At 39.5% G+C, this 21,897-nt stretch overlaps 2 long non-coding RNA genes across 7 annotated transcripts; one reads left to right on the top strand and one right to left on the bottom strand.

Annotated features, from left to right (window-relative positions):
* Positions 1–749: 749 nt before the first annotated feature.
* Positions 750–8,561, top strand: LOC128629680 (uncharacterized). Of its 2 annotated transcripts, XR_008394034.1 has the most exons (9): positions 751–832; positions 928–1,062; positions 1,961–2,014; positions 2,106–2,218; positions 5,254–5,319; positions 5,421–5,521; positions 5,609–5,782; positions 5,990–6,318; positions 6,586–8,561. It is a non-coding gene; the product is annotated as an uncharacterized LOC128629680 (long non-coding RNA). The 2 variants fall into 2 exon arrangements; XR_008394035.1 differs by lacking the exon at positions 5,254–5,319 and having other exon boundaries at positions 750–776.
* On the bottom strand, positions 8,557–21,325 carry LOC108262104 (uncharacterized). 5 transcript variants are annotated; one of them, XR_008394063.1, is made up of 10 exons: positions 21,079–21,324; positions 20,514–20,628; positions 20,167–20,239; positions 14,675–17,809; positions 13,438–13,593; positions 10,357–10,555; positions 10,210–10,291; positions 9,905–9,986; positions 9,623–9,729; positions 8,557–9,328 (listed from the first exon to the last, which is right to left on the bottom strand). It is a non-coding gene; the product is annotated as an uncharacterized LOC108262104 (long non-coding RNA). The 5 variants fall into 5 exon arrangements; XR_008394064.1 differs by having other exon boundaries at positions 10,210–10,432; positions 21,079–21,325; XR_008394060.1 differs by having other exon boundaries at positions 10,210–10,555.
* Between the last annotated feature and the right edge of the window lie 572 nt (positions 21,326–21,897).

The raw sequence follows: 21,897 nt of genomic DNA, 5'->3' as shown, positions 1-21,897 counted from the left end.
TCAGATTAAAGCCACGGCTTCTTTACCTGCCGAAGCTGATCAGCTGGATAAATGTAGATTTTTATTTACTGATGAGATGTATTGATGGTGTTGATAGATTATTTGAAGATTTTTATTGATATTGAACAATCATTCAGTTCAATATTGAAAAAACTTGATAAATAGTTGATTAAATAAATGTGGTGTAATGTACTGAGTCAAATATGAAAACTACAAATAAACAACATCTATTTATATCTGTGTATAATTAAAAACCTCTCTCAATACAAGAAATTCATATCCTAAATGTTGCAAGTGATTAATCTGATCATTTTATTCAGCTGTTTAATTATTACTTTCTAAATAATAAACAAATGAATGTTCTGGATTCATGAGGAATGTTTACATTTTGTGTCCAAACTCAAAAGTTTAAACAAAGTGTATATTTATGATAATAAAGCACAAAGAACGTGAAACCTCAAAACGTCTACAATCATCGATGAATTAAATATTAATTTAAAAAATTTAATTAAATAAGAGTAAGATGGAGTATATTTTTAATTAAAATGTAATTAGGAGCACTTTTAAAGTGGATTTGATTTAAAATAATGATAAAGCTGGGTTTTTTTTATGTATTTGTATATCTTATCCTCTATCGTGTTTAAGAAGAAGAGAATAATGAAGCTTTTTATGAAATAATATTTGGGTTTATTTTATTTTATTTTCTCCTCAAAGATTCAAATTTACGTCAACGGCCGTTACGTTGGTGACGTCACCACGAGCGCGAGAAGTCGAAGGTAGGAGCAGAAAGCGGTGTTAGTGTTAGTTCTGGCCCGTTTGGACCCAAACTAAAGTGAGTTTATTCGGTTCTGTGTAACCAAACCCGTTCTGTTTTTTGCTGTATTGTGTGTATGTGTGTAGTTAACAGTGTTAACACCTGTGTTTCAGGTGTATCAGTATGAAGCAGGCGGTGACGGCGCACTGATTCACTCTCGGAGCTCGGTTCACTAATGACCGAATCACCGAGGAACCGACCAAAGATAACTCACACCCGCACGGAGAAGAAGAACAAGAGGAGGAGAAGTGAGAAATAACATTTTAAAACTGTTTTTATTCACTCTGGTTCAGTATTAATGTTAATATTATACAAATATACTAGCGGTGCTAGCTTTTGAGGAGGCAGTCCAGTCCACGCATGCGCAGTGTAATTAATGAGCAAGCTATTCGAAATGTGATTAGCAAATAGGTCGATGTTATTTTTGATTCTATTTAAAACGATGAATTCACTCTGTCAATAACTGCCCAGTCTGAGAATACTGCATGATTTACTTTTATAAGTGGACGTGGCAGAACGACATTTAGCTTCACTGGCTAATTAGAGCTCTTTTACTAGTTTAATGGCTGAGTCATCCGGCCTCGCGCATGCGCAGTGTGGGTTAAGGCGCTATAGTTCTCTTCTTTTGAATTATTATTATTATTATTATTATTATTATTATTATTATTATTATTATTATTGAGACCATTTGGGGTGAATTTGGAGCATGTGGGGGGTTCGAGTGACCCCAGAATGACCTATAAATATTCTTTTAATATCTCCAGAACTGAAGCAGCACAAACGAAAATTTTTACGGCACAAACTATTCTGCCGATGTTTTGTGTTGGTGGGGGGGCCAACTTCACGCAGGTTGTGTGTGTGTGTGTGTGTGTGCTCTTCAAATATCCAGGTGTTAGATGGTCAAGTGTGTAGTGTACAGATAGAGTGCACAATTTAAGAAATAGGAACCAGTATGAGAGAGGACATCGAAATAAGAACAGAAAGCACTGACCAAATAAGGAAATAGATTAAACCGGTACATGGCGTATGGGAGGCAGGAGATCGTGACAGTTATGTTGAATTATAACGTGTTGGATTATAGAAATAAATAAAGTGGTACTGATGTGTGTGTGTGTGTGTGTGTGTGTGTGTGTGTGTTTGTTTTAGGATGAACTGGAGTGGGGCAAAGAGAACTGCATTCAGATCAAACGGATACAAGAGGTTATGACTCTCACTCACTCACTCGCACACATCTATACACACACTTCTCGACACAGATCCCTAACTATCATTTCTGGTGTGTGTGTATTAGAGGTGGCCGAGTTTGAGGATCTAAAGAATTGAGTGTCACAATTCAACATGCACATCAGCGAAACTTTTCCCTCTGACTACACCAGCACGCACGCACAGAAATTCATAGTGCAGGTAACACACACACACACACACACACACACACACACACACACACACACACGAGTAGAGCAGGTGTAGTTTAACAGCATATGTGTATAAAGAGGCTTTTTTCTTCAGGTCAAAATATATACAGCAGGGGTGCCCAATATGTCAATCGCGATCGACTGGTCGATCGCAAAGGAAGTGCGGGTAGATCGCTAGTTGACGTAGTTAGTTGACGTACAGGGCAGCCAGTCTGAGATCTCGTCTTTTCTCTCACCACACGTGTGCGATCAAGCGCGCCAGTGCTAAAGGCTAGCAAGCGAAATCGTGGGGAGAGGACATTTTTCAGTCTTTTAAAGAATTCATTGACAAAACCCAGCTCCAGTGTGCAAATTGATATCAGTCAATGGTTGAGCAGTGCAAATGGATTCATTGCCAAGTGCAGGGAAGACGATGCTTTCCCTGACTTCTTTAACTACCACTGTGTTGTGGATAAAAAATGTCATAAAATAAACATAAGGGAGACCTAGCATCCAGCAAAAGGGAGAAGAAGAAAAAAAACGGGCACCTAGACACATAGAAGCGGGATTAGGCGGACATTGACGGATTGGAATTACACTTTAAAGATCTTTAAGAGCAGTAGTAGTCAAAAAAAGCCAAAAAGAGGTATACGAGCTGAGCTGAGGAGTGCTAATACACACACACACACGCTCGTACAGTCAAGGGCGGGCAAGTAGACACAACATACACACACACTCTCTCGCTCTCATACACACACATGAATAACTTTAATAATATCTTATAGTAATAGAGAAACTATAAAAAGACAGAATAGTAGGATATGCAGGACAGTAGAACTGTAATGATGTTAAGAAGTTGGAAGTACAGTAAACCGCTTTTCAAGTAGTATAAATATATATAAAATAAGAAATATAGTGCAATTATGAAAATAAATTGTAAACTAGAAATACAGGAAAATGTAAACTTACTCATGACTCAAATGGTGAGGGTTCTTGGCTCACAAGGAAGGCCTTAATTTTAAGAAAGAACCATGAGGAGCCAGTTATAAGGGTGGCTGGGTCAAACTGCCCCCCCCGAGATAACGATAAGACCAAGGTCCCTCCCGGTTGTTTAGTCGTCTTGTCTACGTCATTTTATTTACCTAGGTAATTGAGAATCCTGGTTTCTGACCACCTAAGGTAAATGAGAATCCTGGTTTCTGACCACCTAGGTAAATGAGAATCCTGGTTTCTGATTCTCTATGTAATTCAAAACGCTGGGTTTTTATTTTCTGGGTTATTAGAAATGCCTGGGTTCTGATTCTATGTGTAAGTGAAATAGGCCTTTTCTGGAAACATATGGGTTATCTAGTGTGTAAATACAGTATAAATACTGGAGCTTAAGCTCAGGGTAGGGGGATCACTTCTGAGAATTCTCATCGGTGTGGATCTCGTGTGGTGGAATGGAACAATAAAGCTGGACCCTTGCTTCTTCTCACTCACAGCTGGTGTATTTTTTTCCATCTCCAACTGGTCTCAGAGGTAGATGTGAGTATTTATTGGCTTTTAAGTTGAGTTTTAAATGTTTTTGGGTAATAGGCTAAATTTGAGCCAACAACTGCATAATGCACCAACAAGCCTTATGCACAAGAATGCTAAACGTGAAAGAGATCATGGATGTTGAAACAAAGATCGCCTGTTCTATACGTGCTAGTTCACTTCAAAGACGGCTGTTCCGTGCGCATCTGGAGAAGGCAGACTGCGACCAATCAGCTCCTGCTACACACTGACGTGAGACGGCTTAGTAGGGGTAAATTCCTGCAGAGATTTCGAGAGCTCTGTCCGGAGATAAGCGAGTTTCTTTTTGCTGTTAAACATGCAGAATACACCCAGGTCAATGATTATCAGTGGTTGCTGGACTTTTTTTAACCGAGCATTTTTAACCGATCTGACCAACTTAATTTGGAGCTGCAAGGAAAAGACAAAAATTAAAGGCAGTTAATGCCTTTAAACGGAAAATGCAACTTCTGTTCTCAAAGCTGCAGCGCCATGTTTTTGGGAACTTCCAAAACCTCCCGTCAGATCTGGAGACGCAGCGGAAGGCTTGTGCGCAGTTTAACATTGCACGCTACACGGAGCAGATTGACAGCTGTCGGTCAGAGTTTGACAGACGCTTTCAAGACTTTGCTTTATTGGAGGCATTCGCCACATTCATGTGCTACCCGTTTAGGGACAATGTTGAGGTTGATTCACTCGCATCAAAAATTGCAGCGCTGTTTCACCTGAACTCGTCTGAAGTGGAGGATGAGATTTTTTGAAACTACAGACTGACATTCAGCTGAAGTCCAGGGCTCATGGACAGTTCTGGAACTTACTCACAGGGGAAAATTACCCAAACATGAGGAAATGTGCCACCTCCTTGACTGCATTATTTGGCTCTACTTATTTATGTGAGTCAGCCTTTTCCCTCATGAAGATCATTAAGTCCAAATACCGTTCCACAATGACTGATCATCATTTGGAGGCCTGCTTGAGGCTGGCTACCAGCAGCTACTGTCCGGACTATGCAACCCTGGCTGATTCTATTCAGTGCACGTCGTCAGAGTAAGGTAATGACCAAAAATGTACTGAATTGTATCGCGCCATAAGGGTTCATGCAGTTATGCAAGGTGCATGAACATATATTGTATGTGTGTGTGTGTGTGTGTGTGTATGTATATATATATATATATAAGTATACGCAGTGTATAAATAAATATGTTTAGCATTTTTAGTGTAGGTAGATCTCTTTGACTGGTCATGTTAAAAGTAGCTCGCAAGTCAAAAAAGTGTGGGCACCCCTGATATACAGTAAATATAAATATTAGTCATAATTCGCAGCCTTAGAAGCACAAGCATCCAAAGTAAAATTGCAAATACAGAGTTTAAAATTGTCACCATGACGACAAAGTCCAAGAAGTGTAACTTACTCCTGCAGAAAATAAATAATAATTATTAAGTATCAGTGATGTTTCCGTTGTTCAGGTGGCGATTGCAGGCGCATTTTATCTGAACTGCTTCCTCCAGGGAACTGTGGACGAGGAGCTCGCCTCCAAGGAACTCTATGGAAACGACCCCAGGACCACCATAGTGGTATTCAGTCAGCTTCCATTTAACTAGGGGATTATTATTATTATTATTATTATTATTATTAATAATATTTCTCTCTCTCCCTCCCTCTCTCTCTCTCTCAGGTGTGTAATCTCCCTCCATTTGCATTCCTCTACCATAAACAGCTCCAGTCTCTCTTCAGACACTGTGGTTAAATCAAATCCATCTCCTTTGACAGCTCCAGGTGTGTGTGACACCACTGTGTGTGTGTGTGTGTGTGTGTTTAATTGTGATTTTCTATAAACATGTATTGTGGGTCTGTGTGTATCAGGGCCTATGTAGAGTTCTACCGCTCATCAATGAGAGGTTCTGGCGTTCTCCCAGAGGTCTCTCTGTCTCTCCTCCTCACGCAGCAGAGACTTCCTCTCCATCTCAACGTTTAACCCACTGGAGAGGTGGAGACTTGGGCAGGGGGGTAGTGTATCTCACACCTCAGATATACACGGTACACACACACGCACACACTGCAGCGAGCATCATCAGATGAGTCATGGTTACATTTTAAGTGAGAGTAGTCATGTGACCACATCCCCTAGACAGTGTGATGTTTAGATGATGTTCTGTACATTAGTGCTGTTCTGTTACAGGTCTCTCTCTCTGTGTCTCTCTCACTCACTGTGTGTGTGTGTGTGTGTGTGTGTCTCTCTCTCAGGGTGAATGTGGATTTTCAGAATCAGTCAGTGAGCCCTGTCGGGGTTCTGAGCAGCTCCATTGAGTTGGAGAATCTTCCGTCTAACCCTGTCTTTATCGTCAATATCACCGAGGTGTCTGTTCCGCCTCTTTCACTTTCAGTGCACAAATAAAAAAGAAGCAGTGGCTCCTGTGTGTGTGTGTGTGTGTGTGTGTGTGTGTGTGCACTAACAGGAGGTCCAGGTGCAGCCTTTGGATATTGATGAAGATTTACTGCCCCTGCAAGACCTTCCTCAACTGCGTAGTCTGGAGCAAAGGATGCAACAGAGCCCAGATTACAAGCAAAATCTGGTGAGTTTTTTTCCTTTTTACAATTACACAGCTACTAAGAGCATTTCTGTTTTCTCAAGGTGACACACTCGTACTCAAAGCACAACACTGAACACCACTTTGATATGAGGGAACACTTATGACCTACTCTTTAGTAGAGATGGAAAACACACAGGGCAGGGTAACTGCAGGAGTAGTGAGAAGCACTGACACAGTTGACGAGGCAATACATGCTTATTAATTATTTGTTTTTATACTAGTGTATATTATTTTTAAAATCGGTTTCAGGTAAACTGGTTGGCGCTTATTGACGGGGTGTATGTGCGTGACTGCACCTGGCGCATATTGAAGAGGGTGATTGCTAACTCCCTGGCAAAGAATCTCAATTGGAGGGGAGTCAATGGAAAGACTTCACTGTCCGCTCTCCAACTCGGAGAGGTCGTGATTGGTAAGTATATCTGTTTACATACAGAATTAGCTGTCTCTCTCAGATGATATGTAAGGGGTAATCCACGGCTAGATGTGCATTAAACGATTTAATGCATGATGTGGAGGAAAAGAACCACTCGTTCAAATCGTTTAATGCACACCTAGCCATGGATTACCCCGCCTATACCATGGTCTTTCCACAATTAATAACGTTAAAGCTGTCATTGGTTTAGAAGTGCAAACTTTGATTAGAAGTTTAAAATAAACTTTGGGAGGTCCCACTTCGGCTCTAATTGGCTATTTATATTTCTCTGGTTTACTTTATTTAAATGGTTAGTAGTCATATGGATCCCAGCATAGCTGGGACAGGCACGCCTTTAAGATTTATTAGTTGGAACGTCAGAGGTATGGGTAATCCTGTCAAGACATCTAAGGATTTTATACATTTGAAACATTTAAACTTCAATATAGTATTTTTACAGGAGACGCACCTACGTCTTAAAGTATTAAAGATCATCAAAGGTTACTCTGCCCTTGGGTGAGTCAAGTCTTCCACTCGAACTTTAATTCGAAAGCAAGAGGGGTCGCTATTTTAATTGACAAAAGGTCACAGTTTTCCTCCACTAACGTTGTTGCTGATGTGAACGGTAGATATATTATAGTTGCTGGTACTCTGATGCAAAGACAGGTGTTGTTGGTAAATGTACACGCTCCAAACTTTGATGTGGAATTTGCTAATAGATTGTTGAGCAATCTCCCTTTTTAAATACTCACCTGTAGATTTTCGGGGGAGATTTAAACTGTGTAATTCACCAAAACTTTGATCGGTCTAATTCCCGTACTCTGAATCAATCTGCAATGTCTAAAACATTTTCCGATTTTATGGGTCAGAACGGTCTTGTTTATCCCTGGAGATCCCGTAACTCTGCTCTTAAAAAGTTTTCTTTCTTCTCCCAGGTGCTATCCTATTGAAATCCTATTCGAGGATTGATTATTTTTTATAGACAGCACTCTTGATTCTTGTGTAGTTTCTTCTGACTATTTGGGTATTGTAATTTCTGACCATGCGATCATGAATTAGATATTCATCTTTCTATTTATAAACGTAGCCAACCGCCTTGGAGATTTAATTTTCTTCTTTTAGCAGACAGTGAATTCTGTGAGTTCATTTCTACTTCTATGGATGACTTTCTTTTCTTCAGTCAGAATGACTCCACCTCTTATTCATTGTTATGGGAGACACTTAAATCCTATATCAGAGGGCAGATTATTTCTTACTCCACTCTCTGTAATTAAAAGCGCACTGCTAGGGTTAATGAACTTACATCTGCGATCAGTAGTCTCGATCAAAGATGTGCGTTGAACCCCTCTCCAGAACTTCTTAAACAGCGAATCGACTTACAGGCAGAATTCAATCTTATTTCGACTGAAGAGGCGGAACGCTTGTTGTTACGTACTCCTGGTTCATATTATGAACATGGCGACGAGCCGAGTCGTTTACTGGCACGTCAGCTACGGCGACAGGCCGCTTCCCGTCTCATACCTAGTGTTAAAAACACTCATAATATCATCATTACAGAGCCCATGGAAATTAATGCTACTTTTAAATGGTTTTACTCTTCACCTTATAAATCTGAATTTCCTGCAGACGATACTAAAGTGAATGCATTTCTTCAAGACCTTTGTACCCCTGTTAGTGATTCGAATACTGCCATGCAACTGGACTCCCCACTCTCTCTTGAAGAAATTTGAATTCAGTTAAAACTATGCAGTGTAACAAAGCTCCTGGCCCGGACGGGTTCCGATTGAATTGTTTAAAGCATCTATTGGAAATTTTTTTATTATTAATGAAACAACAGTAGGGGAATACAAAGTCGTACAAAGACACTTGAATCTATAAGACAGTAAAATCAAAATTCTGTATCTTATATCAAAAATCAATCATACATCTAACACATCAAGTATCCTTTTTAACAGACTTAACAGCTTTAGGATTATTCTGTATTGACATTAGAGAGTCGTAAAAAAAAATCTTTAAGTCAGTTCCATTTTTTTGCCTCTGGTAAAAGAGTTAAGCCTATCCAGCAGAAATTTCCATAGCAGTAGTTACCTGACTGACATGGACTTACAGTGTCACAGGAATTCCATTTACAGGTTTTAAGTGACCTTGTCATTCACAAACATCTGCCAAGAAAATTAATCTATCATGGTAGGTTGTTTCCTGCTCATCTACATTGACAGAATGAGAGACACTAAATTTAAGTTACCTGTTTAAAAATATAATTATTAAATACATACACGAGAGAGAGAGAGAATAAAGAGAGGGAATAAAGAGAGAATAAAGAGAGAGGGGATAGAGAGAGAGAATTAAGAGGGAATTAAGAGCGGGAATAAAGAGAGGGATGATGAGGGAACAACTGTTTTTTTGTGTGTGTGTGTGTGTGTCTTTGTGCTTGTGTGTCTCTGTGTGTGTTTTATGTATGTGTGTTTTACTGAGTAAAATAATTAAATATTTGATATTTGAAGCCAAATATTTTACTCAAGTACTTTTTATTTAACCACATCAACAAAAAATTAATCTCCTGTCTTCCACCTCCTCCTTCTGAAAAGACACAGACGAAATAGAAATCACACACTGCAAGGACACAGCCAGGTTCTGTTTTACACACACCTGAGAGGAGATAAACCAGCTGAACTTTCTAATCTTACATTAAACATCCAACAAGCAGCTTTCGGGTCACAGTGAGATATTAATGACAAGTTCCTGTAACGCTTCTTCTGCTTTAAACTCGAACCTGAGGGTGACGACGCCATCTCAAACTAAAACAACTTCTATCTACAAAGCTACAGTGCAGAAGAGTTACTCTGACCGGGGTGGAGTATTTCAGTGTAGTACCTTCTGATCGGCCATCAGCCTGCCATCATGCAGCTAACCTTCCGTCACCATGTCCTCCATCTCGGCTGCACATTAAATGCAATCAGTGAAACCGGTGCGTAATGAACCTGTAGAGAGAGAGAGAGAGAGTGAATGAATGAATGAGTTCAGATGTTACTTTAACACATCTGTGATCTGAGTGCCTTGACCTCTGACATGATCTCCCTGGCGAGGTAGGAACTGTGAGATTAAATGCTGTGACTGTAAATAAACACTGAAACAGGTGTTGACTCCTGCACTTACCACATGCGCAGAAACTCCGGCAAGAGCCTAAGGATCCTCCTGATCCGAGCCAAACGTATCCTCCACACTATCCTCTCAACACCTACAGGAACACAGGTCTTTTAAACTCACGCACTTCGTTGTACATCTAAACCGTTATCCATGGACAGAACACACACTCTCCCCAAACAATATAAACACAGTAAAATAAAACTCAAGTGATCAAGTCACTGATGAATCGTTAGCAGAGTGGTTGGACATAGTTAAAAAAAAAAATAACAAAAAAAAAAGGACAAGTTTTAATTAGCTGAATTGTGCATCCTTACCGCCGGGTCTGGAGCTGCAGCCTGTTGGCCGTGCCCTACGCCACGGTATGGCGCATTTCCTTCACCCTGTCCTCCTTCTCGACTGCACGTGAAGCGTGAGTTAAACGCTGTGACTGTAAATAAACACTGAAACAGGTGTTGACTTACCCTACTGAACTTCCAGCCTTAGACTATTGATCCGAGCGATCAGAGCCACACGTCTCGCCCGCTGAGCTGCCAACAACTACAGGAACACACGGGTCTTTTAAACTCACGCACTTCGTTTTACATCTCCATCAGAAGATGCAGTAGGCCCAATCAAAGGCCAGATAGGTCATCTAGTCCAGATACCTTGTTGCACCATTGACTTATGGTGAGGAGGGAGGGGAACTGTCGTTAGTTGTTTTTGTTTAAACAAACAAGTAAACAAATAAATAATATTTTATATTCATTTCAGATCTGTTGCACTTTTATTATTATTAAATTATTCAACTGTTGGTTAAAGGCGCAAAAAAAGGAATCCACAATGCAATTAATAATTAACCAATTTAAATCTAATACATTTATTTTCTAGTATTTCCCCCCAGAAGTTTATGTAAATACTAATAAAATCTTCTCATTGTTGCCAGATTACACAATCGAGTGCAATTTGAAACATGTTTTTTTCTTCTGTGCATTAATTAGTTCATTATGAATTTAATCAGTTTGCTATGATTTATTCCTAAAATATATTTATTACTAAAATAAAAAAGGAAATCCAGTAGGCAATGATGTCAATAATTAATACATTTAAATTGAATAAAACTATTTTAGTATTTCCCTCCAGATATTGTACACTTACACAAAAAAAATTTTTAAATAGACAAAGAAAAACACAGCTTCTCATTGTTGCCAGATTGAGAGACTGAATGCAAATTACATATAAATAATTTTATTAGCTCATTATTTGGTTGCACTTTGTTCAGATTTATTCCCAAAATGGAAATAGGAATTTCCCTGCTGAAAAAAACAATCACAACAGAAACCCTCGTAGAATCTGTAATGTCCCTGTAGGTCTACTGGTAATCTGTTGCTTTGGTGGCATGTTGTGTCTAGTGGATACCATTAAGAACCAATAATGGTACTGGTTTTAATGGTTAACAAATTAACACGCGTTCTCCGTTTTTGATCACACGATGCGGATTCTCTAATGATAGACGTGCGATTAAAGAAAATGACCACATCCTCAATCCTTACATCATCAATCAGCATGATCCGGGGTTGTGTAGAAAGCGGGCTTGTATGAACACAGGTGTGTGTGTGTGTGTGTGTGTGTGTGTGTGTGTGTGTGTGTGTGTGTAGTGAGTGGGGGCCACGCTACTGAAGCGCACTTTGTGACTCACGATGAAGTCGTACCTGACAAATCAAGCCGCCAGCGTTTAAAACACACCGAACGCAACCTGAAGCTGCCACAGAAAGACCGCCAGAGAAAGAGAAAAAGATCAATGAACTACGCCTGAACACACCACTCGGGTCACGTGACTTCGGCGTCGATGACTGTTCCGGGAGGAGGGTTGCTCAGTCAACGATTTTCATTATCGATTTTCATCAACTATTATGGATTAGATGTTGCAGCTCTATTTGCAACACATTATACTAAGCATTGTGTGGTATTTGAAGATGTTTGTTCAAGGTAATGCAGTTAATACCCATTGCAGTTCTTTATACTTCGGGGTTATTACTCAGATTATAAATGTATTTGAGTGAGGACATTTATCACCTGTGTGCTTTTTCTGCATTGTTATTAGCATATGTACTGTATGATTTAGTAAAATAATCATAAGCCATTACGTTGTTATTCTGATTACTCTGGGTGTGTGTGTGTGTGTGTGTGTGTGTGTGTGTGTGTGTGTTCATGCTCTTGGGTGTGTGTGCTGTGTGCTGCACTTCCTCTTTTTGGTCAGGCCCTAGGCCTTGCTGTAGTTAACTTTTAAGAGACATTGTCTATAAGGAAGAGAGCGTGACTCTGTTCTTTCCCTTATTCTCAATAAATTCTCATTCTCCATATTTTATTGCCCTTGTGTTTTATTTCTATCAAAAATCTTCTCCAACACTGATAACAATCGGTCTGATGAGACCCGAGCCAGGAGAGGACCGTTCCCTTAATGCCAACAACATTTTCTAATCTATCTAGCGCAGAGGTGCCCAAACTTTTTCCTGTGAAGGGCCAAGTTTGGCCCGCAGGCCCTAGTTTGGGCACCTCTGATCTAGCGTGTAGCGGAGCGTTGATTCGGTCACCTGATCGAGTTCTATCGGATCAGACGGTGATCCAAATCTAACTGATGTCTGTGCGAGGTTATTGATGAAGCTCGGTGCAGTAGCTGATGTGAAAGTACATTTTATGCGGTGGCGAGGTGGAAATATGATCCATACGTATCATGAACGAGATAAGAATGATCGGAGACAACTTCAGACTGTGGAAGTATTACAATATTTTCTATAGTTAATCCGTACGTATGAGGTCAAGAGTGTGACCACCATTATGAGTAGGTCCGATTACGTTCTGATTAATCCCTACTGAATCTAAGATGGACACAACCGCTGTTCTCAGAGGGTCTTCTGGATATCAAAATGAATATTAAAATCACAGACGATTAATGCTTTATCTACAGACACAACCAGGTTTGAGATACAGTCTGCAAATTCACTAAGAAATTCAGCATATGGCCCTGGGGGTCTGTAAATAATAATTAGAGGAATTGACATTTTTTGTGGCTACATAAGTTATGCTGGTATAAAGAATTTCAAAAGAATTAAATTTATGACTAGGTTTGTGTGTGACGACTAGATTTTGACTATGGATGAGACCAACACCTCCTCCTCTACCAGTTGAACGAGGCTGATGTACATAACTGTATCCAGGAGGACTAGCTTCATTTAAAGCCATGTACTCGTTTGGTTTAATCCAAGTTTCCGTTAAACACATTAAATTACATTCCTGATCAGTAATGATGTCGTTAACAATAAGAGCCTTAGACGCAAGAGATCTAATGTTTAATAGTCCTAGCTTCAGATTAAAGGTGCTGGCTGTGCATTCAGTATGATCTAATTTTAGGTTAATTAGGTTACTAAAACAAACATTCTGAAATTGTCTATGTATTTGTATAGCTCGGGGAACAGACACAGTCTCTATAGTATGTACTACAGGTGTTGGACTATTAATTGAACATTGCTTATGATGAACTTTGTTATTGTAGAGGATGTGCTTACGGTAGACAGTCACTTGGAGTGTAGGGTCTTGGAGATGTTGTCAGACAGCAGTTCCACTCCGAGGCTGCTGGGGTGCAGGCCATCAGGACAAAACAACCTAGGACGCTCCCAGAACAGATTCCAGTTATTGACAAACAGCAGATTCTGTTCATTACACTGTGAGGGAAATTATTCATTTTTACTTTGAAATAGTTTTGTTCTTGTTCTGTTTCATTCTCATGTGAGGATAACGACTCAGAAGGCCATGTGATGTCACTGAGATCAGAATGTTTATCTGCTTACAGAGACACAAACATGTTCTTCTGTTCAAGGTTCGTCTAAACATCATCTAAGATCCTAAAACAAAGCCTGTTTGAACTGCCTCAAACTGCTTCTTATCGGTACACAGAATGATGTCATGCTCTGAGTTTCATATATATAGTAGTGGTTTAGTACAAGGACTTCAGAACGCTCTCATTATTTTGTCCTGCTTTATTCTATCCTGTATTAACCATCTTTCTGTAATAAACCTTTTTACCTTCAGAGGACGAGTCTGTGAGTGTTGTCTAATTTCCACGACAGGAACAACGCACTACAACGCACTACAATGCACACAATGAACACCTAAAGCCCTGTTCACACGGGGACGGTTCAAAACGGTCTGTTTAACGCCTCCTGCCGCTGTCAATGAGTTTTCACACTCGGGCATAAAACACGTGGCGGCAAAGCAGCAGAAACTGGCCACCCAATGAGATTCACACTTTTGTTCACTCGCCCGGAGCCGGTGAAGTTACATAAAAGTACCACTTGATGGCGCTCAAGTACAACACTGTCTTACAGACGAAGAAGAAGCTGAACAAGAAGACGCAAGCACCAGCCATTTTAGTGAGCAAGTATGTGCATAAGTGACCTATCAAAAGTCAAGTTATTGAATTTAGTAAAGGCACATGCAAACCCTTCTGCCCTATATGTACATTTTACACAATCTCCCACAGAAAATAATCTCTCTTTTAAAACAAATAACTACTAATTACAGATTTAAATATAATAAACGCTGTTATTTTTATAATTAGTATTATTTAAATATAATAAACGTTGTTTTTTTTCGTTTGGATGTTTTTTGTTTGGAGAGCAGAAATGAAAAATGCTAACTCTCAAAAATCTCGTTTTTAGAGGAAAAGCCAAACACGCACAGATTTGAACTGATATTAAAGTGTAAAGTTCAAACAAATAGACAAATAAAACCATTGAGCAGTACCTTCTAACCCCCTGCAGAAAGATGGCGGTGACTCTCCAGATGAGCAGTAAACACCATTAACACTCTTCTTCCTTGCTTTTTCTCCCCCAGCTCCTCCTCCTCTTCTTCTTCTGTGCCGAGTTGTACATTACCGCCACCTAGGGATCAGGTGTTGCAATGATGATTGATGGAAGTGCCCCCCGCCCCCTGCCTTAATCTTAAAAAAAAAAGATTAAATAATAATTAAACAAAAGTATGTTATTATAAATAGCATGGTAGAGTATGATGGACTACAATTACATTTATACAATATAATAACATACAATTCCCTGTGTAGGTTGTTGCTATAGAAAAGATAAAGTATTAGAGCATGTTCTGGAGAATTCGAAGGCGGTGTGGTATAAAGTGAATCAGCAATAAAGTTCTCAGCTTGAGTTGTTTTGTTTGCGTGTAAAGTATACAGACAGAGGATATTTCACTGAGATTATGTTAATGAAAAGGCTGTGCCTATTGTACAGGATTGTTGTGATTGTCGTGCAGCTCTTGTAAGATGTGGTAAGGAAATTTGTGAAATACAAACACAAAGAAGTGGTGGTTGCTTCGGATTAAGAAGAAAAAAATCTGCCAAATTGATACGAGTGTAATATAAACAAATGTTTGTGATGCCTGTGAAAGTCTTTCAAAAGTAAATCTGTAGGTAGTTTCCCTTCTGAAGACTGGAGCGAGTAAACACTCCTCAGCAACTGCAGAGTTTTTGTGGAGTGTGTGTACATTTTTGGACCAAGTGTGCCCTCTAGTAGCTGACGGGTTTCTCCCTTTCTCAGATTGCTTGCAGTTCCTCCGGTGTAAACTATAACACGTTAAAGACTTAACGATCCTTGCTATTCAGTAGACGTGTGCCAATAATCAATTCCTCAACGTATCACACTGTTTAACACGCACAATAAAAAAATTATAAAAATCATCAATACTCCTGCTTTCAGTTCAGAAAGGGGCGGTCTCCACGGCAGCGGTGGAAGACCACAGCAAAAAGATATCAGGTGTGTGTGATAAAATTATTACCTAACTTGGAATAAAAATAAGTTGGAATGAACTGAATGTAGCAATACTTGGTCTAGCATTAGTGCCATGTTCACATATCTGATTATTAAACTATGATTTAAGACTTTTGGCACTTCCAAAATGAAATTAAACAAAATCCAGACATGTAAAAAAAATCCACTGGTATAAAATAGCTCAAATAAAAACATAGTGTATAGTCAATTAATTTAAAAACAAAACCTCTATCTGACTGGCTCAAAATTATGAAACAAACATCACTTATTATGAAATTCACAGTTGTGATTAGTTTTAATTGCTCCCTAACGACACCATACCGACTTAAAATTGGTTAAATTCATTCAAATAACGAGAAGATATTATTATAATCGCCTACTACCTAGGCAGCATTTTTTAAATTGTTTTTCAAGCTGAGCTTCTAAGTAATTGTCAAATTTGTAAAGTTAAGGAAAAAGTCCACAATGTCACGTCAATCTACTATAAAGATTTTTTAAAGTTTTGTGCTGTTCGATATAATGTACCATATACATTAGCGATATGAAAACTGAATATTCGCACACGCCCATTGTGCGGTTCTAACCAATCCCATTAATGTACAAACATAAAATGGTTAAAATGACCTCACATGAGCCAAATGAGAGAGTAACAGAAACACAGACAGCAGACTCAAAGGAAGGGCCTCAAATGTAAAGCCTTGAACGCAGAGCCTCAGACGGACCGCCCCCACACCTCAGACGTGCACAGCTACACACATAGATCCTCAGACGCAGAGCCACAGATGCAGAGCTTTCAGAGGGAGATCCTCAGATGAGAAGCCTCAGATGTAAAAACCTCAGAACCTCACATTCTGCTCTGGATTTGAGAGTTAAGAGTTGGTCCTACAGGAGTGTGACTCTCCACTTCCCATCAGATTTAGGGACACGCATGTCAAAGTTCCAGTAATGTATTTTGTTTGGTCCCATAAGGCGAGTCAGAGTGTAAATCTACGTTACTGAAGTACACTAGTGACTGTAACTCGTCTGATGCTAGGCACAATTCGTTAGCCGTTCTCTACACCGTCCATTAATGTGAAGGAAAACTGATTAGACCATTAGGGTTGATTAGGGTGGTGGAGCGTTCTCAGTATTTTTCTGGGATTTTCTCTGACTCTCCACCGACCCTTAATTGACCTCTCGGAGTTTCTTCCTGTAGGGAATAATGAAATACATGAACCGGATGCGTAGGGCGCCGATAGATTTGAGAGGCGGATGCGTAGGGCGCCGATAGATTTGAGAGGTGGAGATCTAAAAATAGTAGTGATACACAAGCTTGGTCGCAGTCGTGTTGATTAAGGAAAGCTACAAGGTTACAGATGTGAGGTTCTGACCTTTACGGTACAGTGAGGATGAGCAGAACATCTACACAGCAGGGAGCTGTGAATAGACTCAGTGTCTGTGGACTCGTGTACACACAGTTTGGTGAGATTATGCTACAGGAACAGTCAAAATACACCATGGCCTTGAATGTTTTGGCCCTGTCGTAAACACTAAACAATCACAACTACTCTGTTGAGAGCGAGAAATGACCTCACAGAGTGGTGCGTGTTGACGTCCATTTTATATAGTTACTGTTTCTGATAGAAAATCGATCTCCCTCGCGCGCTCTCAATACTGCACTGTAACAGTGTGGGACAGAGACCCAAACAGCAAGGTGAAAATGATCTCTCTGCAAAACATGCGTAAAAGTCGTTTAAACAGATTACACAGGGTCTCTTTCTCCTGCAAGGGGTATGTCAACTTCCGACCAGAACTATATACCCACCCAGCTACCAACACGCACGCACACACACACACGCGTGCACACACACTAATTCAGCCACTTAAAAACAGCAAGGACTTTTATAAACAATTAAAAATAGACTATAATATGAACATTTTAACAAATTAATAAATAGCACAAAAAACACACCAGTTAAAACAGTGTAAATACCCTCCTTTATCAAAAGTCTGCTCTTGCGCCCACACTCTCGCTCTGATGCCAGCTGGAGCCGCCTCTTCATGGTCCCCTCGACCTCCATCTCTGCAGCTTTAGCCGTGAAGAGGTTTCTATGAACTGCAGCTTTGGAATAAAGCAACACATATCGTACAGTCATTATGAATCTTAAGCATTAATTACACTTATACCACGGTCAGTGTGAATACTGGATTCTGATTGGCTGGAAGGTGTGCATTATAACTGTTTATTGCACAGGTAGTTCCAGCCAGTTTGATCACCGTGATCATTCCTAAATCTTATCACACTACTTTATCTCTGTGTCTGATTTATTTCAGACAAAATTCCAGATCTAACCACCTAACTTATGGAAATTAAAGTTTATTTTAAACTACTTTTTTCTTTCCAGTTTCATTTTTATTGAACATTTCTCCTGAACACGTCTACATGTCAGCTGAACATCACCTTTTCTCTTCTCTCCTCCCCTCCCTTTCCCAAGGAAAACAAATTGAGCAACACACAGCAGTAAACATTCACAGGTTTTTCTTCTTTTTTCACTAACAAAGGAAAACAAAATTAAAAATGCAGAAAACCCGCCCCCCGCCTCATCATGGATACCCAATAACTGTCGCTGGTTATAAAGATATTGTAAAATCCAACAACAGGCACAAAAATTTAAGTGGGAAGTGTCTAACTCCATAAAGTATACAATAAAGGGATGCCCTTTATAAAAAAAACTTGTCCGTACAACCATTCATCCTATATGTTATTTTCTCGAGTTTCAGAAAAAACATCACGCCCTTTAGCCGCTGGGAGATAGATGGGTATTTAGCAGACTTCCACTGCAACAGTAGGGAACGTCTTGCTATAAGGGATGTGAAAGCAAAAACATCCTTTTGTATCAAGCTCAATGGAACTGAGGCATCAGGAATCCCAAATACAGCAATCAATGGACAAGGATTTAAATCTACCCTGAGAATAGTGAGGTCTGAGGTCTGCTGAGGGTGCGAGCCACCACACACTGGCTTGGACTGGGACAGTCCACACACAGGTACTTCTTCATGCAATTGTATTTATCCTTACGGTTGGCTGACAGGATCACAACCCCCTTACACACATGATTTAAAGTGAGTGCTTCAGAACAAGAAGTAATGGTAATCTGTAGACTGAGGCTGTAAATCTGAAATTATCTTATGCCGTATGCTTAGACCCATAAAAGGATATACTGTGACAAAAATCACATAAAAACAGTTGCACTACACTGCGTGTGTCACATCACAAAAGGTGAAACGACTTTAACAAAGAAAATCAAACAGCAATATCCTTAAACATTAAATTTTGAAATAAATGAATACACAGTTTCATTTGACTTATTTACTAGAAGTGTCAGGATACTAGCTTTTATTTTCCTTAATGGAAAGCTTGAGTATCAGCCGATACCCATCCGATATCGTTTTCTTTAAGATCTACAACGCTCATTATTTTAACTGAAGCACTCGTTTACCATTAAACTTTCATACAGAAACCCATACATAAAGTATGAATATAATGAATTCAATCCTAGCGAAAGAACAGTCACGTCTCTTACATGCATCAGTTATATGATGTGATTTCTGTTATCTCTGATAGCTGATCCACCGTGTTTTTTTTTTTTTGTTTTTTTGTTTTTTTTGCTGCTATCAGGTCCTGTACCAGTGCCATCTATATTATTTACCCATAGTAATGTAGGTTTTTTTCTTCTACCCCCCACCCCCTTTTTATTTATTTATTTATTTATTTTAAATCATAGTCTTTTCAATCATATATTTCATATCACATTCAAGCAGTTATCTAATCAGCCAATCATGTGCCAGCAGCACACTGCATAAAATCATGCAGGTACAGGTCAAGAGCTTCAGTTAATGTGTACATCAGACAACCATGGCATGGTTACTGGTATCAAATGGGCTGGTTTGAGTATTTCAGGAACAAGGCGTTTCCATCCACACACAACTGTTGCTCTCTCAATGTTTTTTGCACCATTCTTAGTAAACTCTACAGACTGTTCTGTGTGAAAAGCCCAGGAGATCAGCAATTTCTGACATACTCAAACCTGCCCATCTGATATAACCAACCATGCCACAGTAAAGTCACAGAGGTCACAATTTTCACCCATTGTGATGCTTGACGTGAACGTTAACTCAAGTTCTTTTTATGCATCGTGCCGCTGCCCCATGATTGAATAACTACATGAATGTGAGGGTGTTTCTAATAAAATGGACAGCAAGTGCATTACTTATTCCTTCAAATAATGAATATAACGGTCGTTACATTACTAGTCACATGTACGGTTTTTCTAAGCAATACAATACATTTTCTATACCTTAACCCCGAAAAAGTATGGATACTAACCTGAACATTTTCAGCATAGTAAAATACTTTAATATTTGAATCCTAAACAAGCTACATGGTCACACTTTATTCTACCAGTGTGTGAGACCCACCATCTGAACCTGTTGCACCACTCTCTGCTGCAGAGCTCTCAGCAGAGCCTCCTGTCGATCATCGTACTCCATCCTGCACACAGAAAAAAAATGAAGTGGCGGGGGGATAAAAAGTGTTAATGCTGCAATTAAGACATGATCCTTGCTCAACAGGGCTCTGGTTCAAATAAAACACTACGCACAGTAACCACTGCCTTCCGCTATGAATGAAAGAAAAGCTGTCGAGAAGCTCTTCACACACACACACACACACACACACACACACACACACACACAAACTCCACTCAGCAAGAGTGCGACACGTGTCGTGTACAGTTGTGTTCTCTGTGTTCTGTGGTCCCCCTTACTGCTCTCGCTCCCTGTAGGATCCTCTCAGCAGGAAGAACTCTTCCAGTCAGATTCAGCAGCTCGTTCTCAAAGCTTAGACCCCATGTGCTGAGTGTAGTCTGAACACTGGCATTCCTGGAAGAGATTCACTGAAAAATTCAGCAGTGTAAATTGGTATAACGTTCATTTCAAACATTTAATCGTACACCTTCAGATCAAAAGGCTTTTAAGATCATGAAAAACTTTCCAGTCGGGTGTCCACAAACTTTTGATTGGTAGTGTATATTACTATTAAACTTGTGTATTAAACTTAAGAATGATATAATCAGAAAAACCATCATGCTATATGTTCAGCCTCGTGTTGCCCGGGATAGTCTCTGTAAAGTAAATACACATCCCTTATATGCATGCTACAAATGTTTCTTTTGTAAAATTTGCCTCTGGCTTGCACGTTAAGGATAAATTTCTAAATGTAAAGAATGTATAAGTTTCTGTAAAGCTGCTCTGTGACATCGTACGCTGTTAAACACGCTATACAGACAAAAGCAGAATTGAATTATTAATGCAGTCACTTTTATCCGGTACCTGCTCATGTTGTTGATGAATCTGTTGAGGCGGTTCTCCCACTGTTCTGGGGTCAGTCTGGTGTGAGTGGAAAGGTCCTTCATGATGTTAAAGAATAAAGAATGAATGTGTCTAAACGTTTGACGGTAGTGTATGTTTCCAATGCAAGTGCTATAGTATAGGTGTGCTGGGTTATATCTTATATAGGTCTATTAGGTTATACACGTGTCTATATGCAGTGGTTTTCAGTAACTATACAAGAACTGGACTCTGCGCACACTGCAGTACACAAGAGATGATGAAACACATTCTGTTAGACTGCAAAAGGCATGAGGAGTTAAGAACTGAGCTAGAGATGCAGATTGGAAAACCAAACATGACACTAGAGAACTTGCTGGGGAAAACATCTGGGAAAATGCACCTCCCCTAATAAACTATCTAAAAATACTGGGATAAGTGAGAGACTTTAGTAATCTAGTAGGAATATCTAGTATATAGTTAATTATCTCTTTATTTTCTTTTATTTATGGAGTATTGTTTTGGTGGTATTATTGGTAGTATTATTTATTACATACACACTATAATCAGACACTCACTATAATCACACACACTCACTATAATCACACATACATGCTCACTATAATCACACACTCCCTATGATCACATACACATACGCACTCACTATAATCACACACACATACACACTCACTATAATCAAACATACACACTATAATCACACACACACTCACTATAATAACACATACACACTCGCTATAATCATACATACACACTATAATCACACACATCCACATTCACTATAATCACACACACTCACTATAA

This window comes from Ictalurus punctatus, unplaced genomic scaffold, assembly GCF_001660625.3.
Source record: "Ictalurus punctatus breed USDA103 unplaced genomic scaffold, Coco_2.0 Super-Scaffold_100, whole genome shotgun sequence".
NCBI lineage: Eukaryota > Metazoa > Chordata > Actinopteri > Siluriformes > Ictaluridae > Ictalurus > Ictalurus punctatus.
This window is presented reverse-complemented; position numbering and strand designations above follow the sequence as displayed.